The following is a 27,165-nucleotide window of genomic DNA, read 5'->3' as shown; positions in this document are numbered from 1 at the left end:
TTGCACCCTGCTTTTAGACATTCATATACATGGACAGACTCCCCTTGGGCATTCTCTTAGCTGAACAGTCCCAGCTCTCGTATGAGAGTCCCTCCATCATCTTAGTGACCCTAGTGGCTGTCTTCAGGAATTCCATCTCTCTCTCTTGTGCTGGAGAGATGCACACAGCACTGCAGGGGTGGCCTCATAGGGGCTGAAGGAGGAGAGGAAGCATCACCACACTCCTTCTAAGGTAGCCTACCAAATAAATACACAATACACATCAAATCCATCATCATGAAGACATGTAGGACACAACTCCCATGACAAAACAAGTGGTGTTTTGCTCTTTGTGATAAGTCTGCTGCCAACCTAAGTAGCCTCCATCTGATTTAAGCTGATGCCAGATGCAGACCCAGACCATTGCAGTCTTAATGGACAGGTGGGTACCAAGAACAATCCACACAGAATCTGCTTGGAGACAAGGGCATGGGACACTTGTTCTACTGCAACATCAGGGAGGAATTGTCCCCTCCAGCATCCCCAAAGAGAAAAATATGGTAGCACAATTGGAAAGAACAACAGTATCTTGGAAGTTAGCACTCTATTATTCCCTGAAGTGGGGTAGCTTTGGGCAGCTTTTTACAATACAGGGAAATAAGGTTCTTTCTTGCTTAAGGTGAAATTTGCCCCTAAGCTACCCAGAGGCTGATATAGCACTGCACTGGCCTGAATCCAGACTATAAATAACTTGCTTTAGTCTACATCTTAAAACTTCCTTAACTACAACCTTTCAAAATAAATTAAGCTTAATTCACCTTGAAATATCCACTCTCTATTGTCGTAATCACTCATGACATTATCACCTTAAAAAAACCCCCCATATTCTTTCAAAAGCAGATATGAAAAAATGAACTCACATCTTTTAAATATATGAGATTTTTCTCTCTTCTGACTAATTTTTAAGCTATTTTTATTTTCAAATATTGCAAGGCTTTTATTTTGTTCATTTTTCTAGTAATCTTCTAGGGAAGTAGTAAATAAAAATGTAGGTTTCTTAGTAGACATCTCTTCCATAAATAAACCTTGCTTCCTGCTATTTCTTGTGTTTGATTAGCTAGAAATAATTGCTCTCAGACTTCCATGGTCCATTATGGCTCTCTGCTCCCAAGACCTCCCCTTGGCCTGACTTACAAAGGGCAAGAAATTGGCTCTTACACTTGCTGACATGTGGCTGGTGAAATCAGCAGGGAAGACATGTCGTGCTGAAGAGCACATTAATCAAAAGGTAAGAGCAAAATACAACTGTCCCTCTTTACAAAGACAGCTGAACAATTCACACTGCTTTTCAAACAGACTGGGTTCTTCTGCTTTTATCAAAGACAATAAACAGACTTCTTCATAAATATAAATGCAAAGGGCCAGGTTCCACAACACAAGTTTAAATCAGGAGAGACTGTGTTCAAGTTGATGCAGCCAAGCTGGTAGATTGGCATGAAAACCAACAAGGAAATCATCTGTAGGCAACAAACAAGAATTTTGACACAGACACATTTTGTTCTCCAGAAACTGGCATGATTTTTCAAGTAATGCAAGCATGATTTGATACCAGATACACATATAGTGCCAAATTACAATCATGGTTTTTGGAACTGTTTAGAAATGGGTCTATACTGAATCCTACACAAAGAACTTTACATTAAGAGCTGTTTTCTCTTTCAGCATTCTGGTTCCTGCAAGCACGAAGAAATCTTCATTTCCCTAACCTTAGAGACTCCAGTCAGTATTACAGCTAAAACTTTTAAGAGCTACAAAGGAGTTTCCACAATGCATTTGAGATTAAACTACAGGATTGATTTTAGTCGTTCAGTCAGCAAGTCCCATGGATTTTTTTCTGTTTCCATTTGATCCAAGTGTCTTGATCTCAGAAGACATCACTGCTGTTGTTCCAGTTAAACTATTTCTCATTGAACAAAGTCCAAGCAATGCAAAATACCACAGGAACATGAATTTTCAGCGAATAAAACTTTTAATGATAATCCGAACTCACTGAAGTACTCCCACAACTGAATAAACTCCTTCAACTTCTGTTTGATGAGTCTAGCTGGCCCTGATCTTTTTTGTAACCTCTGCAGAATTTGAGTCTTACACAGAAAGAAGATGGGGAACTGGAGAAGGGGCAAGTCGTTTGTTTGCTATACCCAATCTATCAGAAATTATACAATCTTTACTCCCTTTTTTTTCCTCAGAGAAGAAAAACATCCATCTGGGAAGACAGTTCCCACAGAAATCAAGCTTTGTTTGCATGACCATTTCTCCCTGAATATTCTGTCAGGAGGGAGTAGCAGTGTGGGATCAGCTGGAAACTATCAGAAATTCACCAAACCAGATCTGCTCTGCCTCTTATTACCTTTCTTCAGCATATTTTTTTCCCTTTTGGGGGCCCCACATAAGAGAGACACAAACCTTCATTTGTGTGATGTCCTCAGTCTAGACCACTAGCAGTTTTTAGCTACTTTGCTCCACTGTTTCTCTGAAACAGACCTTTAATGAGCACAAAGACGGATTTACTGACAGTCAGTTGACAGAGGGCACAGTCACAGCACTTTATTCACTCATATGAACCAGTAGAAATATTCAAAATGCCTCTCAAAAACTACAAAAGGCCATAAAACCCATGTATTTTCCAACCATTTAGCATCACTGATGATTATTTTTTACGACATACAGGTTTTAAATGCAACTACATTTGGTGGTTTTTTACTGTGTATTAGTAATGTTATAAACCTGTATGAACTTTATTCCCAGACTGGTGGACTTTAATACTATAATCCTGCCAAGAAAAATATTTCACATTCACTGCAGTAAACAAGAGCTCTACAAATGTAGAAGAAAGTCATTTACCAGATGTTACTATTTGTCTTACAATCTGTCTTTGACTTTTGCTTATTTTCTCTTGACCTTGTAGGCTTCTCCCATACACACTTGGCACAGAAAAACAAATGTTAAACCTTTGAAAGCCAGTTATTATCCAGCTATAAAGTTCCTTGGGACTCAATACATATACCTTTGTGGTGTGTCAAAAGAGCTACTCTTACCCTTTGACCAGCACAAAATGATCACTGTATCACATTGCTGCCTTTTTTGAAATTATGCCATACATTTTCACACTTGCAGCTTTTCCAGGGTTCATCAAGGTATTGAACAAAGAAGCCAAATAAAATCCCAGCTAAGAAATGCAGCTAAGTTACCTCCTTCAAAATCACAAAAAGGGAAGATTAGATGATCTTTGTATCCTTATGACAGTATATAATTATTTACAGAACAGTCTTGAATAATATCATCAGTAATTCAACAACTGAAGTCAAGGTATGTGTTTTCATTTCAGACTTTACAAAACAAATCTCCCCTTCCCTCCTAAATAAACAGGAGGCTGCTGGTGGTCATAAAGCTACACAGCATTTGAAACATGCTCAGAGAGTCATTTACTGATACATTTGCTCATACCCACACAAGCATTCAGCACAAATTCCTGCTGTAGTAGCCAAACCGGAGGGTGATGTGTGGATCACTGCTGCCATGTGTTTCAGTGAACTGAGAACCTTCCTCTTACTCATCACAGATGGAACTAACAAGTACTGCCACAGAAACTACTGAGCTTCTGGAAGCACTGAGAAGTCTCCAAATAAGTAAAAACTAGTGTCCAGAGTGGTCTGAATGCAGCTGTCATAAACAGAGGAAGGAAATACAGGACAAGCAAGTTATGAGAAGTTTTTCTACATCATCATTTCAGATTTGCCTGGGCTCTGCTTTCAGCAGCTGCATTTTAGCAGCTCCAGAGGAACACGGGGGACATGCTGCTATTTAAGCTGTACATGCAGAAGATGGGTTTAGCCACATACTTTTAGCACTTTTTCTTCTGTTATCACAGTGCTTTCTTTTCTCCCAAAGGCCTACTAAAAATGTTTAATAGCATGGGAAAAGAGTTGAAGCAGAAAGCAGGAAACATCTGGAGCCCTATATTTCCATGTACAACAGTACTGAGAGGACAATGCTGCAGTCCGACTGTGGACCACTGGGTGATTGATCCAGAGTTGTGCTTGAGCTGGCTGGGAGGAAACATTCCACCAAATCCTTGTTGTTAGTTGACCTGGGCCCTCCGGAGAAGATTTGCCACACACAAGTTGAGACACAGTCCCAGCCCTTCTGTTGCAACCAATCCTAGGAAAAAGTGGAACTTAAAAGGAAGCAAAAAGACGGAAATCAGCCCAGGCAAAAAGCAGGACACAGCTGTACTAAAGGAACAGCCTAATTCAGCAAAAATGCTCTGACCAGAACTGTAACCATGGGGCCAGTCCCTGAACAAAGCAACAGACACTGAGATTCACATGGGTTGCATCCAAGAAGAACAAACCATCACCAGAAGGAAAAATATCTCGGGAACACTACAGTGAGTCAGCTGGGGCTGGGAATGATCCCAGGGAAAATTTAAGTCTGTAGGTATCTGAGGCTGGATATAACACAGTACATGTGGGGTGTTTGATTCACAGTAGAGAATCCAGAGTGCTCCTTCACTATGATGGAAATTTTACTTCTGCAAAACGTGTGCATTTTTACCTCAGTGCAAAGGATATGTCTGTGATGACTACTTGTCTTCAGAAATTACAGAAAAGATCAAAGACATTTGAACCTAAGATGGCCTGGCATGAAAAATTAAATTTCACATTCCCTAGGAAGGTATTGGAAAGGAGATTAATATTACCAATCCAGGTAAGATGAAGAACAGAGATATGGCCATATTTAAGACAAATAGTTTAATTTCGACCCTGCTGAATACATGAATCAACATTAAGTCCTTGGATTTGAGTTCTTCATTCACTGAAGGTCTTCCACCATTCGTAGTTCACTCCTGAAACAATCTGTTTGGGCAAGCAAATATTCTAAAATATTGCAACATTTTACTCACACCAGTCCTGTTCAGTCTGACAACCTGAACAGTCATTTTATGTGAAATACAAATACTTAAACTGGAAGGGAAGAATTTGACATATATCACAAAACCAAATAAAAGCTAGAGTTCATATTGAAAATATCTTTGAATTAAATGCACTCCCTTTTTTAGTCATAATTTGACACCTATTTTCACATAAATATATACCTAATCTCAATAATCAAAGAAAAACCACCAGAAAAATCACATGGAAACACCCAAGGTAATACTGGTTCCTTGAGATACAGATAAAAAAGTCACCATTCATTTTACACACGCACACACATGCTTTTCTTCCACTTTAATTCTTTAAAATTCTGTCTTCTGTGATCTTACTTTTAAGAAGCAAACAATACGTGTACATTTTGCAATGGTATAGAGTTGTCAGCAGATCAGAGACAAACACTACCAGAGAGCAAAATGCAGAGTTATCGTATGTCTCCCAGAAAACTACAAACAAACGAAATCAAAACAAATTCACTGACAAAAAAAAAAAAAAAAAAAAAAAAAAAAGGAAGTTGGACAATTTGTATATTTTTTGCAGCAGTAGCCTGGGAAAAGATTCTGGATGTGTGCACATGAGTGTCTGTGTCACATGGACAGAAGCATTAGCAAAATCCTCCTTGGTTACTTTTCCTGTTGAACTGTCTCTGTGCTTGCACAGCATCTGTACAATCAGCTTGCAAATAACAAGCTGCCTGTTGGAGGAAAAGTAGCAAGACACATATCAGAAATAGAGGAAAGTCATGTGTAGAGTGAGTGCCAAATAAAGTGCTTTATTTAGCAACTTCAAAAACCAATTTAGAAACTTGAAGAATTGTTTTATAGAAATTCTTGAGTTGTTTAGAAATATTTTGATGGAATTAAGAAATTCAGACAGGCCCCTTCGCTTTAGTTTTACCTCAGCAACTGCTTGTCAGTATATTGATTTTGACCATAAGTTCTCTAAGAACATTGTTCCAGTATTTCAGCCTTGGATACCAATAACAACATGTTAAAATACAATATCAGAAACACCTAAAGTACCTCCTTTTCAGTAAGCTTTTGTAAGTATTTGGTATATACAGAAATTATTTTGATGGAAAAATCCTGAAAATATAGTTACTTAACTTACAAAATAAATTTAGGTGCTTATCAGAACATTTTAAAACTACTTGAAAGGGAAAGTCCAGCTGTCTTTGTGTGAGACAGCTAAAAACCTATATGACACAACTACACTTGTACAATATGTTCTTGCATTGATTCAGTAGCTGGAGTAGTTGCCACTGTCCTTTCTGCAATGCATTTTTATTACATTTAAGCTCCAAAACCACACATTTTTCAACACTTGAGCTTTTCTTACTAAAAGTTGTCCTATCTCACCCTTAGTCTGGGTGACAAAGTCAATTTTAGGGTATTTGTTCTACTCTTGTTCCCACTGGAAAGCTTCATAACTGCAATGGAAGTTTGAATTGTTCTTGTATAATATTTTGCACAAATTCAGTTTAAAAAGCAAGCAGTCAAAAATATCTGAGTGGCTTGTAACCAAAACCAAATGAATTTGCACAGCAGATAAGAACAAACAAACATCAGATGAAAAGTGTGAAGTCCTTGTTGTTTCAGTCTTACAAACAGGCTGATGTTTTTCTCTGTCAAGTTCACCGCTGCTTTGTGGAGCACAGGTCAGAGCATTTTGGTCATACAGTGGCAAACATCACAATTCACACATCAAGTTCTGCCAAAAGGCAGGAAGGAGGAGGGGAAGGCAGGGAAACAGAAGTCTGCTCATTAAAGAAAAAAAATAGCAAGGGAGAATTTTGCTTTCAAAGAGTCATGGAAAAACACTGAGGTCCCAAGCAGTTCAGTTAAGTCACTTGCTTTAAAGGCAGCAATTTATTTTAAAAGAGACTACAAGAAATGAGTGAAAACACCAAGAATGATGCTGTGACCTGGGGTAAGGGGAACAAATGTTCTGCAATTGCCTCTGAAACAGACCTCTCTGCAGATGAATATGAGGGACTGTTTATTGCTGTTGCAGCTAACTTCTCACTGTGCTCTGACAAAATCATGGGCAAAAAGCATGGTTGTGGTCCTCAAAAGGGGTTAGGAAGATAGCTGCAGTATCATGTGTCTCATTTTGTTAATGCCATTCCATGTGAGCAGGAAATTCTCCTGTTTGAACTCAGTCCTACTCAAACTTTCTTCTGCAAAGCCTTTGCTGTTGACTGCTGCCTAATAATGAAAGTGAATCACAGGCTGAACACAGATCCACGACAGTTGGATAATTGTGTATTTGGAGAGGAAGCAGCTTCAGCCTCTTTTGGGAGTAACAAAGCAAGCTCAGCTTGGTGTGAATGCAGCCATTTGTATTTAGAAGATAGAACAACCTAAAAACAACATAGCACACATTTAAGAGGCTCAAAATGCTAGAGGTTGCTGTCAAAGTAGAGCTGCAAACAGAAATCCTTGCTGAACAGGCACATTTCCAGCTGGGTCTCAGCTGGGTTGTATACAACCACGTGGCCAGTGTGCCTCAAAATTTATTGTGCAGTCCTATTCTTTCATCCAATTTGGAACTGACACTGAGCGTATCAGAGTTCCCAGCCTCCACACCAGCTTTCTGTAAACCAGTCTGCAGAAAAAAATGGTAGATGTGCTGGCATAAGGATGTGGCCACAACTTGCACACATACCCAAGTTTTTGCATTCCTCAGCATATACAAAATGCACAAAATCATATAATCATTGCTTGATGCTGTGCTGTTAACCTCTCAATCCTTTTACAGATCAGGGAGACATAAAATGATTATTTAGTTTGATGATTCCAGGAAGAGTAGAGGATTGGTAAAAAGGACAGTTTGCTGATTTGGATTTCTTAGGATTGCTCAGTACTTTGGATACTGCAAGCAGCAAGTGGCTTTTTTGAAGTCATGTGTTAAGTCAGCTATCTAAGTGAAAAGGATGAATATACAAAATGAAATGTTGTCCAGGAAAACAATGACAGAGGATAGGACTAGAAAGTTTAAAGGGTAATAAGGGGCCATGAAGCATCTGCTGTGCTGGTGGCATCCAAAAGGACAAATGTAATCAATGGGTACCTATGGAAGGGAATGCAGAACATCAATGGGGAACAGCTAAGGCCCAATATTCGGCAGAGGTTTCATGCTAACAGAATAACATGTCCAGATCTGATGTCCAGGCTCTAAGTAAGGTCCAAATAACACAAACACAATTTTGAACAGGGCAATAGGAGTAACTGAAAATGTAGTCTAACCAAAACTAGTTAAAGGAGCAACTTAGTCCATCCTGCAAGTACTGGCCAGGAAATAGAAATATGATAGAAAGTATTTCAACATCAAAGCTCTAAGGAGATACTATGAATAGGACCCAAAAAGGATCATTTCAAGGCAAAAATAAAACACGTTTTGTTTGGTTGGTTGTTTCTTAAACACTTGGCATAGGCTTCTGTTAGAATAACCTTTTTTCTTAAATCATAGTTTTCTGAAAGACACACTACTTCAACACAGAATTAGTTTCTATTAACCTGATTCACTCAGAAACGTGAAAAGTACCAGAACATAAACAAACTCCTTATAAACACAAGACAGAAGAGGAGCTTTAACCTCCTGGATATCAGGAAAATTTCCCTTTTGAAAAATGATTGCTATCTTTTAGCAGATGTGGCCAGACCTCAGCACTGGCAGCTGGACTCCATTTCTGCATCAGACAAGGAAAACAGTAAACAGAAAATCCCTTCCCTTTCCACGTTGATTTCAAGAGAATGTCAAGTAATGGCTTCACTGAATATTTTTACAATGTAGCTGCAATACTTTTGTCCATTATTCAACTGTGTTTAAGTAAAGTTTGAAAAAATTTACTTTTTAAAATCTTACAGGATGCATCTGCAAATTCTCAGAGCAGGTCTGACCATGCCCTTCTGCATAACCCAGCAGACCTAGAACTGACTATATGCCACTCCTGGGCTGTTGTTATATTGCCAAGAGCGGTTCTTGCCAAAAATTCACCCTTATTTCAAAACCTAGGGGAATTTAAAGGACAGGATTAGATTTAGATGCAAACAACAGTCCAAACTGAGTCAGGAACAGAGTGGAACCAGAAAAGCTGAGTGGTACTTGGAGAACTGTGTTACAGGACAGCCTGTTCCGCTCTGCAGGGCATCTCTGGCAATGCAAAGGGCTTCTGCCATCTCTTCCCTTTCCCTCAGTACTTGCTTAAGTCGAAAGATAATTTATTTTAAAACAATAGCCAGCTTATTTTAGTGGGATGTTTCAAGGTTTCGTGCCCATAAATCCATTCTTTATCCAGCTTAAGATAGGAATGACACCACAAATCAAGGGTTTTTTCTACCCTGCTTTGTATTGTATGATAGGAGAAAGTGCTCTCTGGAGGGAAAGGGGAAGGGACTCTTACTTGTATCAAAACATACTCATAAATCAGAGGCTCAGATAGTTTTACTAGTTAAAAAACAGCCAAAGATTAAACAAGTGATAATAGTCACTAAGCACAACAGTTTGGGATTTGCAGCAGTGTCACTTTAGAAAATTATCTTTTCCAGGCTTGAGTTACAAACAAGCACAGCAAAAGATAAAGGGACTGAAATTAACTGCTCTTTAGCAGTTATAAAACTGGGTTTACTTAAAAGAAGGTTAAGGAAAGGATTGACACTGAGAAAAGAGATCACATGGGCAGAAAGAGAACCAAGGAGAATGGCTGGCAGGTACACGGCTGGGGCTAAGCAGCTGCTCTTGTGAAAGACAGCCAAGAAGGGAGCTGGAGCCTGGCCAGAGCTACAGGCCACCAGGATGGCAAGGGACAGGAACTCTGAAGTGGCAAACCTGAGGCTAAAGTCAAATGAGCTCGCTCAAAGCTGCATAGAGGGCTGCCTCTGTATGAGCAAATGGTTTTCAGTCTTCTGGAAGCAATGGAACTTTTTGATCTTTGAGATCAAATGAGACCACATTAGTGAAGGGTCACTGAAGCAACTCATTAGAGCCACTGGCTGCACTTCTCTTGAGCAACTATCAAGGCTCGTGTTTTGCAAGCTGGTGCCGACCATTTCAAAGGAACAGAGTGACAAAGTAGACTTTAGAAAGAAGGTCAATATCTTTTCATAAATTTTGAAATCCAACTGCCTTATAGACAGATTATTTTGCTTGTCTGGCTAATTTTCAGTAGGAACTTCCAGGATTTCTCTGCCTTTTCTGACAACTATGTTTTCTCACAAAACATTCTTCCCTTTTTTCTTTTCCAAGAAGTTTTTATTACAATGAGGGTGTGGAAAAATAATAGTTGAACATGATTTCTCTTAAAAAAACCCATTCAGTCTCTACCCACAGCGCTATTTGCAACAATTTCACTCTTACTCTAAATTTAAGATTAAATATTTTGATGACTTACAAATGAATACAGCATGCAATGGTTAAAGTTGATTTTCCTACTGGGCACTTGGCCAACCTCTAGGAAAGAAGTCATGGGTTCCCACTAAAGCACAGAGCATCTCCTGAGATTAGAGGTATCCATCATAAGCTTGTATGTGTTTCATGTTCCAGTTCTCAGAAAAGAATTTTACTTTTCTTGCACATTGTGTACTCCTTTACTACATCAGAACAAAATCTCACTATCTTATTTGCAAATAATTACAATCTTGAATTCAAAAGAAACACGGTGCTTCAACAACAAAAAAAATCTGTATTTAAATTCCTTTCTGAAGCATAGGAAAAAGGAAAGAGAAAAAGACAACAGAACAAAGAATAAAGAAGAGTACGGTGTACTGATGTTCATATTATAAATAAGAGTAATCAGAGAAAATAATGTCATCACTTACTTAACATTAGCTTCTGCTTTTTCAACAACCTCTCTACAGTTTTCTTTCTTCTAAAATGGATTCCAAATCATTGGCTGTAAAAAACATTACATGAGACTGATCAGATTTGCTATGAATAATTTCATTTTTATCTTCAAAGGAAGCACCAATTCATTTGAGCTACCTGGTATTGTTTCCTGAGTAGGATATACTTGAGAAGTAACTTTGTTCTGCAAATCAGTTAGGGATATGTTCCTGAAGTGATAATTGTTTCCTGGAATGTTTGGGCTGGTAGCCAAACTTCAGTGTATTTGAACCAACTTCCTATGCTAAATGATGCATTACTCTTCAGGGGAAAAAAACCCCAACGTTTTCTGAAGCTTCCACTAGCCATCATAAAAAGAAAAACAATTTTTCTTGTCACAATTTGCAAATAATAAAAAGATGTGCAAGAACTGTTTTCAGTATCACACAAACACCCTGTGCAATTTTTGTCCAGACTCTTCACCTCCCCAGCCTTGTCTGTTCTTGCATAAAATCACAATTCTGGCCTTATTAGCTGTCAAGGTATTCATATGACCTGAAGAATAAACAAACACTAATTATCCTGTAAAAAGAAAGATATTACTACTTTCATTGACCAAATGAGGCAAAAATTGGTTGAAGGACAGATTCAAAGAAGATGCAGGTACTTAAGGGGTGGTTTAAGCAGAATGTAGACAGTTAAACTGAGGGCAAACTACAGCAAGCTTTGTCACACAAGAGATCTAAGCATTGGTAAGCACCTATGGTTTCCTAGTAATCTTAATTACGTACATGTCCAGAGTCTTGAACAGCTTCCATATTTCAGTAGCACTCTCAGGCCTCAAGAAGTGTAAAATTCAGGATCTCTATCCAATGACAAAAACAATAGTGTAGCAGAAATGTTCAGAGTTCAGCAGTCAGCAAAATAAAGAAGAGTATTCTGGGGACACTTGCATGAAAACTATATTCCTAAATGATAATTAAAAGTAGGGATCAGCAAGAACAACAAAAAAAATGAAGTTATCACTGTGAAAGTTCCCTTACTGTTGGACCAAAAAGTAAACTTTAACAGAAAGGCTCAACCATTTAGTTCAGCTTGTGAGCTCTGTTATCATTCTGCTTAAACAAACATGGATCAAGGGTAAAACACATTATAATGGACATATGCAAGTGTAACAGTGACAGAAAAATTTGTGAACTATAACAAAAATGTTGAATCAAATAAAGATCCAAACTGAAAATTGATCTTTTGAATCCTTGACAACATCTGCATGTTGTTCATTACACAAGAAAAGTGGAGGTAAATCACAACCAAGTCCTGGGCTATATGTAGGCAAATTAGAAAATAATTAGGTCATAAAAGTATATTTGCTTTGTCCAGAAACTCTGGAATAGCAGCCATTCCACATTCACTATCTACCTAAAACTAACAGATAACAAATACAGCGATATGCTACTCAGAATGCACAAGTGTCACATTGCAACTATAACGAGTCTTTTTTTTAAAAAATAAGGTACCATTATTTGTAAGTCACTGATGAATGATATTATCTGAGGAAAATTTCTCTCCTCTAAGAATAGGTAGGAACAAGTGGGAAGAGCTCTCTGTGATACACTTCTAGGTACTAGGACACATGCCCATAGCAGGGCTGAAGCATGTTCTGGGCTTACATGATAAGCAACAGCTCATCTAACATTTGCCACATTGCGTCTGCTAAATATAAGAGTGGGACAAAGGGATACTTCAAAGAGAAAAGATAAGAGGGTAAAGCTGTAACTGCTCTCTCTCAAAATGCACATTGATGTATGAATTTTCCACATCTAGCTGGGCACAATTCCTTCCATCCACCTTCAGCAAATTATCTGTGGTTGGAAATTATTTTGTATTCACGTTATTCTTTATCCTTTCCTCCATCCATCTGCCTTTCTGTTCTTGACACCTACCAAAATCCTCCCTCTCCATGGCTGCTCCTATTTCTTCTCTGCTACAAAAGAGATAAATTTCAGCTTTTTGTGGGGCACAGGGAGGGGAAAGGGGGGGTCAGGGTGTGATGATGGTATAAGGCAAATCTCACGTTGCAATGCTTTTTATTCCTAGCACAGAGGGACACCTGTTTAGCAGTTTTCTCTCACAGACATTAGTAAGGCCTGTGGCTACTTACACAGGATGCATCACATGAAATGACTCCACTCCTCAGTTCCTCAATTTTTGTGGATCACAGCTCAGAACTAGAGAGAACTTCTAACTCTTGTACCTTAAATATTTCCCTTTTCTAACTAGCCATAAACCAAGCTTCTTTCAGGTTTCAAAAACTGTCTCAGCTGACCCATCCTGGCATCAGCCCTTGACTTGGTCAGCCACCCATTTTGAGAATTCAAATACCTCCCCCTCTTTCCAACCCACGCACCAAACCCCAGCCAAGTTCCCCAAGCAGCCTGGAGAATCACCTAGAATTGGTCAACAAAACCATTAGAAACTATTCATTTCTTTCAAGTGCATTTCTTGATGAGCAGCCCTATTGAGACAAGCAGCCATTTCCAGACAGATGTATCAAAAACTTCTCTGAAGATAAGTCTTCTTTAAAAAAAAGGCTAAATTCCATATCTAGCCCTACTTTCTTTTCTTACATGAAGTGCAGTATCCTCCCAACATGTGGTCAAGAATTCACATGAAAAACCTGTTCATAACCCCATGCATACCTTATACTTATCCCCAATGATAATACCAAACTTTACAAGCTGTTTGTGCCATCCTCTTTCCTTGCACAAGCCATGACTGAATGACTCTCTCACAACTTGAAACTCAAAAAATAATCCCACACAGTCATCTGGCAGATTGTATTGTTAAGAGAAAGAAGGTTGAAATAATCTCCAACCATTATTAGGTGAAACCCAGACCCCAATCCCAGAATTTCAGCTAGGCTTTAGATTCTCACCCAGATTTAGCAAGACTAGGAAGTGCTCATTCACCTTTAACTTCCCTGACACTCTGCTGGTACAAGAGACTTCTTGGGAGCTGCTAAACTGGATACAGGAGAGTTTGCAAAGCGCCTCTAATTGCTTCTTGCTTCTAGCATTGGGGGGATGTTAAGTATTAGGCTTAGGATTCAGTCTAGGATGGGCTGCAGGGATTGGTTAGATTTTGGCAAAGGAAGGAGGGAAGGAGCTGTGTCATAAGAACAACATTTCTTACTATTCCAACCAGTAGCAATTGCTGATTGCATGCCTGGAATCAGGCTTAGACTAAGTATTGATGTCAAATCATAGGGACTAGGTGGCAAAATCAAAAATATGTGTCTGGGTAGGTATAGGCAGCACCTCCACAGGTTTTGCAGCCATTTCAGAGCTATTTCCCCTCAAGGTGCCCTGTTTTAAAATTGAGTTCAGCTGTCAGGGACTGAATCTCTGGTGTTGGGGTCAACCTCAGGAAGCAATGCCTGGTCCTCCATTCCAGCAGATCCACATTTCTGCACAGTCAGGAATGTCCTGCCTGTGCCAAGTTACATCCAAAGTTAGAAGTCAGCATACCTTATCAGCAACTATGTATCTGAACACAGACTTGAATGACAATTCTCATCTCACCCCCAGCCCTTGCCTCATCAATCTTGGTGTCTCTATAACTAAAGTTTGCAGCATCAAGACCCCATATACTGGCAGCTGTTCTACAGAGCAAAAAAGCTGCTCTTGACCTCAAAATGCACACCAAAAGTGCTAGAGGGCACATCATAACTCTTTTATGCTTTTATCCCTAACACCTACAAAGAAGTTCACAAAATTTTTCTTGTCGTAAGTTATGCCATAAAGAGACATCATGTGTAGAATAATAATCAAAAGGAATAGTCACAAGCAAAAAGCTTTGAAAACTAAGAATGTTTTCATGGCTCTAGCTAGGACTTACTGAAGGAGAAGGTCAGACTTGTTCAATCATTCACATGGTATCACTCCACTAAAGCTTCAGTCCAGTATGACAAGAAAAAAAGTGACAAATTGGAGTCTACATAAACATCCCACATAAGTAATCAGATTATGAAAAGAAGTGCTCTACAGCAGCAGGAGCTGTTCCTTTAACTCATGATTTTCTGTGGTTTCCCAGCTGTGGGTGCAAAGGATTCTTGCTTGACTATGAAGTCTGAGCAAAATTCATCCTGAAAACATCGTGCAGCAATCACCAATTCTTAACATCAGATAATGTCATGAAAATCTCAGTGTTAAGATTTTTTCTTTTGACATTTTGAATATTATCCTACAAATAGTGCATGAAAGCAAAACATACTTATTTGCTGCTTTCCCTGTTTGGTGCTTTCAAAAAGCTATTAAAAATCTGCCATTCTCATTCCAGGTTTACCTGGAGATGTTCCTTTGAACTTTTTTCTTCTTATGTATGCCAGTCAGCAGAAAAATCATCCCATGCCAGAAGCAGAGCTATAATTAGCCTCATGCCCTGCAAATCTTCAGAGATTTGAGAACACACTCCTTGGATAATTCAGTTGAGAAACAAATTGGGAAGTGAGGAAAGATTTTTACAAGTTGTGCATCTACACTTTTAATCCTGCACCACACACAGAATTAAATCTCATAATACCCAAAAGAAAGTAGTAAAGAGCAAATCTGAGAAAAAGTTTTGGAAGTATCAACTGATTTTAGACTCACAGAAAGTCATATTTGTCTGATTTTTCAGATGGGATAAATGCATCCTGCAGCAGAAGCTGACTCAGTGAGACACAAAACATCCTTAGGATTTGTCCCTCAGGAAATAACATTTGCATTTGAGAATGCTTATTAATGTCATCTTAATCATACATCAAACAGCAATAAAAACTATTCCTGCAATAGTGCTAGCTAGCAGACAATGTTTTCTTCCTGCATTTCATTTTGTTTTATCTAGCTGGAAGAAAATTAATGAAATTAAGATAATATTAAATAATATGAAAAGTAATTTACAACATGCTGGGGGGTAGATTCCTTCACACAAACACACAACTATCAGATACCCCTGCTTAATTCCTGCATGAGAGTTAACCTGAATTATCCTGAAGATCTATTTCCAAAAGTCATTACTTTAAAAAAAATAAAAATAAATCTCATTAGTATTTGCTGTTATAAAAACAGGCTTGGTGAAAATGTTCCAGCTAGTTAGGAAGCCAAAATTTCATTACAGGGAGAAGGGATGATCACACACACATTCAAGGACAAATCTCATGAAACTCATGTTTGACAGGAAATTGTAGAGGAAGCTAATTTAGAGAGATCAAAATGAGGGTGGTATGTTCCCAGGACCCAGGGCAAGCCAGAAATCTTGCAGCTGAATTTTATACATATGGTAATTTGATCAGAGTGGTTATAGCAGAGAAGGGAAAGAAATCATTGATTGAAAATATAGAGAGAAGAAAAATCAGCATGGGAACAAGAAATCTCCATAAATAAACCAGATCACAAAGTACCTAAATAAAAATAAAAATAAATAAATAACCTACTTGAGCTACTTTTTTGTAGTGGGATGAGAAATATCATCGTTTGGGAGAAATGTATCAGACCCTGGTCACTTAAATAGTAGGATCTGAAGTTGCTTTGCATGTGTTTTCTCTTATCTTGTAGCCAGTGTATGAAACGCACTCCTGCCTTAACACAGCAAACTAAAAAACGGAGCACGAGAGTGAAACACAGGGAGAAACCGGCAGATTTGAAAGTAACTATCCACGCTAAAGCTTAATTCATTTCATGTGTCCAGCCTCAGATGATTTCTATGTTTTTAAATGTTTATTAGAAACAGGTAATGCAACCGTCTTCTCTGTGTTCTCCATATTTCCAGAACAAGGATAGCGAGGAATTTCAAAAGTCTGTAGGAAATGTATGTGGGCTGCAGCCTGTGGATCCCACAGCCACTGTACAGACCCTTCCAGCCAGCTGGTGATTTGTGGTAGCTTGAACTTTGATCATGAGTCAGAAAAGTTTAATAACATAAAGTACAGCATGTCCAAGTAAGAGCAGAGAGCAAAGCATTAACTTCAGCTAACGCTGACTTTCTCGGGCAAAATTCACAACTTACAATGTCCTTCCAGATTACTAAAAGAATAAAATCTGGTATTTAATTTTCTGGTTTATTTCAAAACCCCCACCATCTTATTTTTGATCTTTTAACCAGCCAAAAAATTATAGAGGCTAAATCACAATCTGTTTGAACGACTTTTATTGTCATAAAAACAGGCAACTCAGCTAATACCACTACATGAACTGGAAATAATGTGAACTTACACTCATTTGTTCTTTCAAGAGGCACAAAATCCAATACTGGGTCTATGCTCTCTCTACTTGTATTGAGAGAGACACGTCTTGGGTTTCTTTGGGGAGAATCCCAGAAGCCAAACAGGAAAGAGGAGGAGCAGTGAATGGGAAAACACAAGAAAAGCTAGATGTTTCCCACACAGCTGTAGGATTTCCCTGGGGCTTTACACAATCTAGGCCAAATTCTCAGTTACATTTGTAATACCTGACTGATTTCTGACAGTTGTGATTGCAGGGGAGCAAGATTTGGCACCTTGTTTTAATCACTGGGAAAATAAGAGAAAAGCACTTTTAAAAAGCAACTTAAAAATCTCATTCTTATAAAATAAAGCAACCACAAGAGGCAATGCACAAAAAAAAAAAAAAAAAAAGAATTGTAGCTTATGCAATTCTTCAAACACTTAAAACTTTCCTGATATAAAACCATGAGGAAACCATTAAAAAACAAAAAAAAACCCCAAAAACCCAACAACAAAAAAACCAACCAAACAAAAACAAACAAAAAACGCAAAACAAAAACAAAACAAACAAAAAAACCCCACCCCATCAAACTATTGGAATCTGAACTTAATGCAAAACAAGTCAGAATTCTGAAGGACAAAATAGAAGTGGACAGTACAGCTTTAAAAAAAAAAATCCACAAAGTCATGGGCCCATAATGAATAAAATAGAACTCAAGCATGTGCTTCTAGGGTCACACATAGGGTATGATATTATCCAGCACTGACCACTCAAGACAGTTCCATCATCGTGGCTGAAGGGAGTCACATATTTCAGCAGGGTGTACAAATGTCACTTTCTTCCACTCTGCTGGATGATTCCCCCATCTCCTCATCCCTCTAAGATATGTGATACTTCTCATTCTTGATGACGAGACTGTATAATGTGGTCAGACACTTCATCCACTTTAATATTAAACAATGTAGGATAAAGTTACTTGGCTGATAACATGAGAAAGTCAGCTCTGCACATATTTTGTTTTTCATTTTCCTGGGTTTCTGCTGTAAATGAAACAAGAAAAGCTCCTTTGGTTTGCTTGATGTAAAAATGAACCACCACCATTGCCCACACTGAGCAGCAGTGCATAGTTCTGCCAGGACCTGCCAGCACTACAAGATGAACTGTAGGTGACAATTCATGGAAGTGCTCCTTAATTTAGAATCTTTAGAAAGGCTTAAGTGGTCTGCACACATATGGAGCAGCTTCCAGGAAATCAGAGATGGCTGAAGGAAGGGAGAAAGACCAAAGATGAGAAAGTCAAAGATGGGGGACTTCAATGCCTTTAAGGTGCAGCTGCATTCGCTTCCTTCTTTGTTTAATTCTGGGGTCCTATTCCCCACTCATTAGAACTAATACAGCTTTGTAATAACATTTATCCTGAATTGAACTGAACTTGGGAGCAGACATGGACCAGCAGCCTAAATAGTGCATGCAACAGGGACATGAAATACATCAAGTGTGTATCCCCTTTGCCATCCTCTCAAGAAAATCCATCAGCCGTCTCATGCCTGGGGCAATGCAAACACACAAATCTGTCGGACCAAAGATGGTCCTCCCACTCGGTTACTGGTTCTCCTCCTTCCCTAACATGGAAAATTGGGGGGTTTCTCTTAGTGCCAGCCTGCTCATGTGGTTTTGCTGCCAAATGAATTCCATGGCAACAGCATGAGGAAGTGATCTGATTGAAAAATCCCAAAACTGCCCACAGAGACCAATGCCCGGTTTCTTTTTCAGTGTCGTTAGTTATAGGAACAGTTCAGATCTTCCTACCTGCCCAGGACACCATGAATTTTTACTCTTTTTCCCTAAAGAAACCCCATTCTGAAGCACAGTCAGGAACCTTGATGTGACTCTTTTTTTTTTTTTTTTCAAATACATTTGTGGAGAATCAAGGGAAAACATGGGTTCTCCTCTTTCCTGTGCTTTTGGCCATGTTCTGTACCATCTACACACAAGGGCAGGAACACACTACTCAAAGGGCTCCTGTGACCTGTATATTTACTAACCAGCCAAATCACTTTTCTACATGAGCAGCACCTGCAGTATGACTCCCTGAGGGCTAAGCACAGCACACTGTTGGAGCAAAAACTCCTATGTCAGCATCTCCAAAGGAAAATTCACCCTTCCTTCTGCATAAGCACAGATTGGTCACCCTGCCCACACAGCACCTCTTTTACAATGGCATTGCACTTGAAATACAACCACATCCCACATTTTTGTAATGAGCAACATAAAGCACAACATCCCTGCTTTCCTTTTCATCCAGAGATGCTAATGACTTATCAGTGCTCTTATTTCAACAAAAGTTTGAACCCAACTCTTTAGAGAACGTTGTGTGTATTTAACACAGTACAAGAACAAGTTACAGTCAGCAAATGCTGCTGAAAACCCGTGATTTAGTTTGCACTGGTGTTCTTTTTCCTCATTATGTTCACAAGAAGTTGCAGGGAAGAGGAAAATGCATCTGAATCTAGTTACCAAGTAAGAAAAGAAATAAAGTCTTTTCACTCCAATGCCTTGCTTACAATGTAAGAGCCTCCAAAACTGCAAAACCTGGGCCCAATTCTGGGCACTGCTTGCTATGAAAACATCGAGAATAAGTCAGCTAAGCCTCACGAGTCACTGATTCTCAAAAGCCTTTGCCAGGCATCCATCAGAAAAGGAGATGACAGAATTCCATTCTTAGGAATATCCCAGTAGGTATGAAGATGTTTGTGCTAGCAAAATAATAAAACTTTAAAAGTGGGAGTAGTAATGTTTGGAAACTAGCAGCAATCAGCCCAGTAAAATGCAGGTGTTTTTTCCTTGAAAAACAGGTCATTTTAAGGCTAGTGTATATTTCCAAGAACCTAATTACTCATTCACCCTGTTCTAGTTTTCCCAAAAGAGAAATGAGTTGCTGTTCCTAAATAGATAGTCAATGTGAAATTCCTTTTAAAAAATAAGGAGTAGGGGAGAGAAAAAGATATAGGACTGGAGAACCAGGATGTCAGTTACAGAACATGACTTAACCACAAGACTTTTGTTTTACAGATTCAGACACTTCTCAATGATTCTTTTAAATTATTGCCTAACAGCAATTTTATATAACATCCGTTTACAGTTACTGTAATACAAGAGGATAAGCCTCATCTAAAAGTTGGGAAACATAATTCATGTTTTCTAATCAAAAATGCAGACCCAAAGTTACCATGAGTAACAGGAAGTTTAAAAAAAACAAACTTTGACTGGACACTCAAGCTCTTAACCACCCGGATGAATGGAGACTAGTAGCTGACAATTCCAGCATCAGTCCTTTATGAATTGAGAATTCAGTGAACACTTTCTGAACTGAAAGCAGTTATGAACGACCTTGTCCTTCCTCCAGGCAGCATGAATATAAAGAGGCAGAAGTGGTGGCAACATAGCTGACATCAGTGTAGTAAAGGAATTTTATTCATTGGAAAAATACCGGTTAGAAAGCTTCAACTATTTCAAAGATGTGTTGTTTCAAGAATTTAAGTGATAACCAATTTTTACAAGAATATTGTTAAAAGTTGTTCTCTTCATAGCCTCAGTAGAACAATTAGCTTTCTAATTTGAGGTTTCATAAAAGCTATTCCTCTTTAATTTCCCTAGAGTTGTCCAGCTCCATCCTTCACAACAAAAGTGTTCATTGGCATCCAACTGCCTTAAAAGCAAACAAAGACCCAACTTTATAAACCCTTCAAGAATGTCTCTATGTCCCTCTCTGCTTTATCACCAGTCTCACTACCTAAAGCTGCTGCTTCAAGCTGTCCTTCTTCAACATGTCCCATATCTTGCTCCTGCCTCTGGATCACCACTGAGTTCAGCTTTCAGAAAGACAAACAGGTGAGATGTTTACATCCCACTGGAATCCAGATACCTGAACTGAGTTTTGCCTCAAGCCCACATTGTGACAGAAGAATTTCATAAACGGGAAAACTACTTCAGACTCTCCTTGAAAATTACAGCCAAAATCATATATCATAGATATTTCAAAATACTATACTGTTCACTCTGAACTGTCCTCTTTAAGGAATATACAAAAGATGAAGTTAAAGAAACAAGAGGGGGGAAAAAATTGAGACAAAGAACGTGAGAGAGGTTACTCATAGTACTTTTGATCTGGCTGACACAGAGAGGTAACAAAAATTCATAAGGCAACTGTTCTTGCTCAATTTCCAGGACAAAAGCATCTGGATATCTAGCCAAAACTGACTCAACCTTGACATCTTTTGCTCCCCAGTGCCCCATTTCTTTGTAACCAAAGGTATTTGTGAAGTATTCACAAAAATGCACACATTTCCCAGTGGGTTTTGGTGTAGCCTGATCAGAGTAAGAATGGTAAGAAAAAACCAAAAGCTAGAACAATCCTGGATACCAAAGCCAAGCAAGAAATGCCACCCAAACCACAGAGGAAGAATTAAATTCTTCCCATTTGTAGTAAACACATTTATATAGCTCTGCATGCTCGACATACAGAGTGTTTGCCTTGCAGTTACAGAATTAGAATTGTCAGATAATGTTATCAATACACACATGCAATTTTAGAAGGTGGAACTTCTGCTATACAAATGAAAGTGAGCAATATGATGCATTTCAAACCAAGCAAAGCCACAAACCAAAATCAACAGTCTGGAGAAGAGGATATAGGAAGTGGGAATTCCAGAAAGGCACACATGGGATGTTCGGAACACACCGTAACTAATTCCACAACACATGCCAAGCCTCTACAAAACATATGTTCCATACATACCTGTGCTTATGATCTATGGACATGGAGATAAACGATGTCTTAACAGCACCTGATGTAGGCAATTGTATTACTGTAATACCCTTGAGCTTTTATTATTGAAAAAGCCCCATTCTACTACCTGCCGTACTAATACAGAGTCAAAGAAATTAAATAAAACATTACTTTTGTAGAACTATTACAGAAACCCTTGTGCATTTTAATAAACCAAATGTACTCACAGTCCATGCTATTGTTCAGCATAGTCACATTTTGCTCTGATCCTTAAGGCCAAGTTTCATGGTGATTTTTTCTTGTATGCTCTCCAAGCCAGTCTAAAAGTCATGATACTATGGCCTAAGTTTTAGAAAGGTTGTGCATAGATAATTTTCACCCCCAATGTAATTCCGAGAAGTTCATCCCAGCTGATATTAGGTAAATTAATCAAGATGCCCAATATTAACTTTAGAGGTCAATTTTAACTGACCATTTTTGAAATTCTGACCTAATTCATGTCAGCTTCAATTAAAATCTATTTGATATCACTGTAAATCCAGAACTGGTGCTACTCACACAGTCTGCACCCATGGATTGCAACCAGAATCTGACCTATGGGTTGCATTTGGAGCTGTACTGCTCTGCTTCAATTAATTTCAGTTTCCACTCTTTAGCCACAGACACACATTCATACTTGCTGTATCTCTCATAAGTTACAAGCCTGGCAAACATCCATCTATGCACATAATTTATTAACAGCTGCACATGCCTAATTTCATCAGCACAGTGACAAAAACTTCAAAGGTCATCTCCCTAACCATGGCAAGATCTAGGCACTTTTAAATCTGACATTACCTCTAAGGAGGTAACATCATGTGTGCATCATTTTGTATCTCTGTTCCCATTTCCTTAAAGGTTCCAAGTCTTTTGGAGCAAGGATTAGCACTCTTCATGAGTTAGTAGACACACCTAGCAAAGTCTTCTCACACCAAGTTGGAGACTGAACAAATAAATACTTATACAAAGCAGGAATATGTTAATAAAGATGGCTGAAGGCAGAAAGGAGGGTATTTAAATCATCACATGTAGGTGCCTATGTTAGGAGGGATTTGGAGTTTGCCTTTACAGCAGATGAAAGATCTCTCTCCCCAGTGATTAGGAAAGATTCTAGACAGATGACCCTTCTACCTTAGGTGCAACAGTTAGGTGGGATGAGTACAGACACCTCTGTGTGTTCATTGCCAACATTTAAACGTTGTGAAAACACTCCCTGATCATGCAAATCAGGACATTAGGTATATCATCATAGATATCATCTCAGAAGGAGAAAACAGATAACCTTTAAACACCGAGGCAAGCAGATAAATGTAATGTGCACTGCAGGAACATGCATTCTCACACATAACACACAGGATTTCACCAGAGCTTTGTAGAACTTCCCTGTATCCCTGGGAAATGCTCCTACCTGTAACTGTATCTTAAACACTGCATTTTCTGCGCTGATCTTTAAAGCTCCATCCAACTCCAGCTATACTGCAAGTCTGTAATCTGTTTCATATTGATGGTTTGTACTCAAATGTTGACTAAATACTGTTAGCTTTTTTTTTTTTTTTTTCCTTTCTGGCTGTCCCGGCTTACAAAAAAAATCTAAGAACTCTTCAGAGGAAGGCAAGATTCTATGTGGAGAATCTGGCACCTGCTAAGAAATCCAAAAAGTGTAGAAATGCAAGAACACAAACTACACACATTAGATAAACAGGGAACTACTGAAACCCTCTAATTTACAGGTAGAACAAGGCCTATGCTTTAGATTCAGAAATGCTCTCCTCAAGAAAACACATTTAAAAAGTATTTCTGTGAATGTAAATTAAACCAATTTCACTGACTGTCAACATCAGCTCAGTCTGAGATTTGATAAGTCATGGTTTTGAACATTCAAATTTTTGAACACCAAAATGCTGTGGGAAAGATTTTATGAATGGCATTTCCATCGAAGACAGATCATAAGTGACAGAAGAATTCCAAGAAAGCCTGGTCTCCTGAGGCTTCTGGACCAGTTTTGTTCATCTCAAAATTAGGCAATACATTTTCAAGAAGCATCATAGAATCATAGGATGATTCTATGGCTTTCTCAGAAGCACAGATGCTTCTCAAAATGAAAGAGATCTGCAAGAATTCTCTCTCTCATTCCTGTGAAAATCTACAGCAAGACTATTAATGTCAATGTTAAGAGAATAATGAAAATACCTGGAACATTAGGCAATCAAATTAAGTAAAATCCACAGTAAATCACCAGGGTAAAAAAAGAGGGTTTCCTGGTATGAATGTGATCTTCAAGGCAGAGTTTTGTGACTTGAGGTCTTTACTACCAATTTTTCTGACAAAACACAGAGCACAATCTTATCTCTTCATTTAGGGCAATGCCACTACATCCTGGACCAATCTGAGATATGAATCTAGACCACTGAAAACTTTGTCATCATGGATTCAAACTGACTTTATATGATACTGGTTTTAGGGCATATAAAAAAATTCCCTTTTTTTTCTCTTAATCCAGTTGTTACAGAAGCTTCATGCACATGGGATATGTGCAGTGATATAGTCATTATACATACATATTGTGAAATATACATTTACAATTTAATTACATCACCTGCTTCCTTCTTCATAACGAGGAAGGGACAGGAAGCAAAGGAAAATACATGATGGCTGGAAGCCAATAACCCATGTACAGGAATAAAAAACCCTCTTCATCTGTATGGGGGTTACATTTTTCCCATGCCCTATAAACATTCAAATATAAACTTGTTCTATAGATTACAAGCTATCATTTATTAACCAGCTTTACTTACTCCAGCCATACTTCTTTATGGACTATATTACTGGATATCCTCTACAGGGTGTCGCTCTACTGAAAGGAAATTGGACTGGGTTTATAGTAAAAAAAACACACTATCCTTCTTGTAGTTCTGGAAACTCAAACAATTTTTCTTGGTAAGACATATCCCAAGCTTTTCACCCTCTTTCTTGGGATGTCTACTGTATTTTCTCTTATATCTGTGTTCTGCCCAATATTTTATCATGTGCACTTTCAGAAGTGTTACAATTTACTTTCCTGGTAATAAAAAAATATATCATTTGTAACATTGACATGATTTACATCTGTCCTAGACTAAGGCAACCAGTTCTGTATCCACAGTATATTCTATGCCAGCCATAGAAAAGGGAAAGGGGTTTAGAACTAAAACACTACAAAGCTCCATAAAAATTGCTGATATTTTAACTCCTACTGACCGCAGGTCTCTAAAGTCATCACTCTGACAACTGTGACTTCACTCAGTATCCCTTCCAACATGGAGCTTGTTATGTCTATAGAGTTAGTGTCAACCCCCAAAATCTTGAATGCTGTGGGTGACTGTCATCAGAAAACAAGCACAATATTTCCAGACTATAAATGAACTGGCAGCAAATAAATGGAAGCAAAGTAATCAACACTGGAAATGCACAAATAAAAACTCCTAACGTGCCCCATCCCTCCTCTGCAATAGGTTTGTAATCAGTGGTGAGAAACCTTGAAGCTTCTGATGTAATGTCAGTGAAATAGGCACTCTCTCTAGGAATCATGACTGTTGCACTTGCTGGTTTTTTGTTACAGAAAACATTCTTAATTCTCCACAAGCAATCTTTCTGTATAAAATCTTTGGTGTACAGTCAGAGGAGCATGGACACTTCTGGGGCCTTCTCGTTTTCAGTATGAAAATGTCAGAATTCCATATTGGCTCTCAGACCTCTGTCATGAGGTAGAGAAGCTGAAGAGAATAATCTCCTCAGGGCTTCAAGCAAGATGCCAGTTAGAATTTATTTTAAAGTCTGAAACAGAAAAATTGTATAAAATGGCAAGGTAGCCTCCTCCACAATGCAATTTAGAATAACAAAATATCCAAGTCACTTGGGGTGAAATTCTAGCTTCGCTGAGAGACAAAAAGAATTTTCCAAGTGGCCAGGATCTCATTTCTTATATGCTTCAGATATTTTATTCAGAGGAAGAAGAAGCTGTTGAAGTATAAAAAAATAAGCTTGCTTTAGTTAACTTTCAAAAGCACCAAGATGCTGGAAGTCTACCCATTCTTTAGTTGTAAATGGGGAAAAAACCTTTGAAATGTCACTTTAAAGAGAATACCCAGGCTTCTTATTAAAGGGTCTTATTTGGCAACAACAAATTGTAGCATGCATTCTCTTCTTACAACTATTATTTATTGCTATTACTGGGATGTGTTCTGTAACTGCCTTCTGGCACAGATTAGTGGAAAGAGAAAAATCTTTCCAATCTGATTCAAAATAGGTTTTACTTTGTAAATACATATGCAAAGAGTGGAAGATCATCTCTTTGCTCACCAGTAGTTACTCAAATCATTTAGACATTTTAGTCTAGGAAGATGTTAAACCAGCAACTTGTGAAGTTGTTTTTACAAACTCTCTGTGTGATTTGGAGTTGAGGTAATTTTTTTCATATTTTTTGGATAGCTTTCTAATCATAGATTGTGGCTGAGCAACTACTATGTTCCTTTCAAGAAATACACTTTGAATGAAACTTGCCTCCCACCAAAAAGTCACATACACCACAATCATAAATAAAATAAATACAGTATTTTATAGACTGACTTAACAACTGAAAGTCAGGCATATATCTATGGTTCTACTTCAGCATCAATTCAGAAAGCCTACTGAATGAATTAAATAAATATAAGCATAAATAAACACAATAGTATAATAAAATAACAAATAACAAGAAACAAGAAATAAAATTAAAGCTTCTCCCTGTTTAGAAGCTGGTCTTCTCCAGTTGAAGATCTTTTTCAAGCAATTGATCTCAACATAAAAGTGGCCAAGGTGAGAACTGTCAGCATACTCATGTAGTCATCAGCAAAGCACAATAAATTCAGGCCAGCCAGAACAATACTCACGAGTTAATAAATAAAAATATAAGGAAAAGTCAAACTGTACAAAACAAAGCTGAAAGCACTTAACTAAAGCAGCAGCTTGTCTCAATTTTTCCTCCTCTCTATAAAGCTTAAGCAACTGCCAGCCCACACTAACTAATCAGCTCTCCCCAAGAAGTATTCTGCAGTTGTGAGAGAAAAATAATTGGAAATTTTCCTGAATCTTATAACAACCTCCAGAATCAGAGCCACAAACTAACACCCCCTTCACACTGCATTCCCCAACACCCACCCTTCTCCACAAGGCGAGACTGGCCAAGGTTCTCTTTGTTTGTTTCAGACAAACTCAGCTGTGGTGATTCAATGCCTAAGTGCAAGCAGGGATTATCATCAGGTGGAGCTGGCATGAGGAGAAT

The 27,165-nt window shown here is 38.3% G+C and overlaps 1 long non-coding RNA gene across 3 annotated transcripts; it reads right to left on the bottom strand.

Moving 5' to 3' along the window:
* Positions 1 to 2,560: 2,560 nt before the first annotated feature.
* LOC138109453 (uncharacterized) lies at positions 2,561 to 27,124 on the bottom strand. 3 transcript variants are annotated; one of them, XR_011150481.1, is made up of 5 exons: positions 27,042 to 27,124; positions 11,588 to 11,661; positions 10,956 to 11,157; positions 10,793 to 10,866; positions 2,561 to 4,216 (listed from the first exon to the last, which is right to left on the bottom strand). It is a non-coding gene; the product is annotated as an uncharacterized lncRNA (long non-coding RNA). The 3 variants fall into 3 exon arrangements; XR_011150482.1 differs by lacking the exon at positions 10,956 to 11,157; XR_011150483.1 differs by lacking the exons at positions 10,956 to 11,157; positions 11,588 to 11,661 and having other exon boundaries at positions 27,042 to 27,099.
* Between the last annotated feature and the right edge of the window lie 41 nt (positions 27,125 to 27,165).

Source organism: Aphelocoma coerulescens, chromosome 4 (genome assembly GCF_041296385.1).
Source record: "Aphelocoma coerulescens isolate FSJ_1873_10779 chromosome 4, UR_Acoe_1.0, whole genome shotgun sequence".
Classification (NCBI taxonomy): Eukaryota; Metazoa; Chordata; class Aves; order Passeriformes; family Corvidae; genus Aphelocoma; species Aphelocoma coerulescens.
This window is presented reverse-complemented; position numbering and strand designations above follow the sequence as displayed.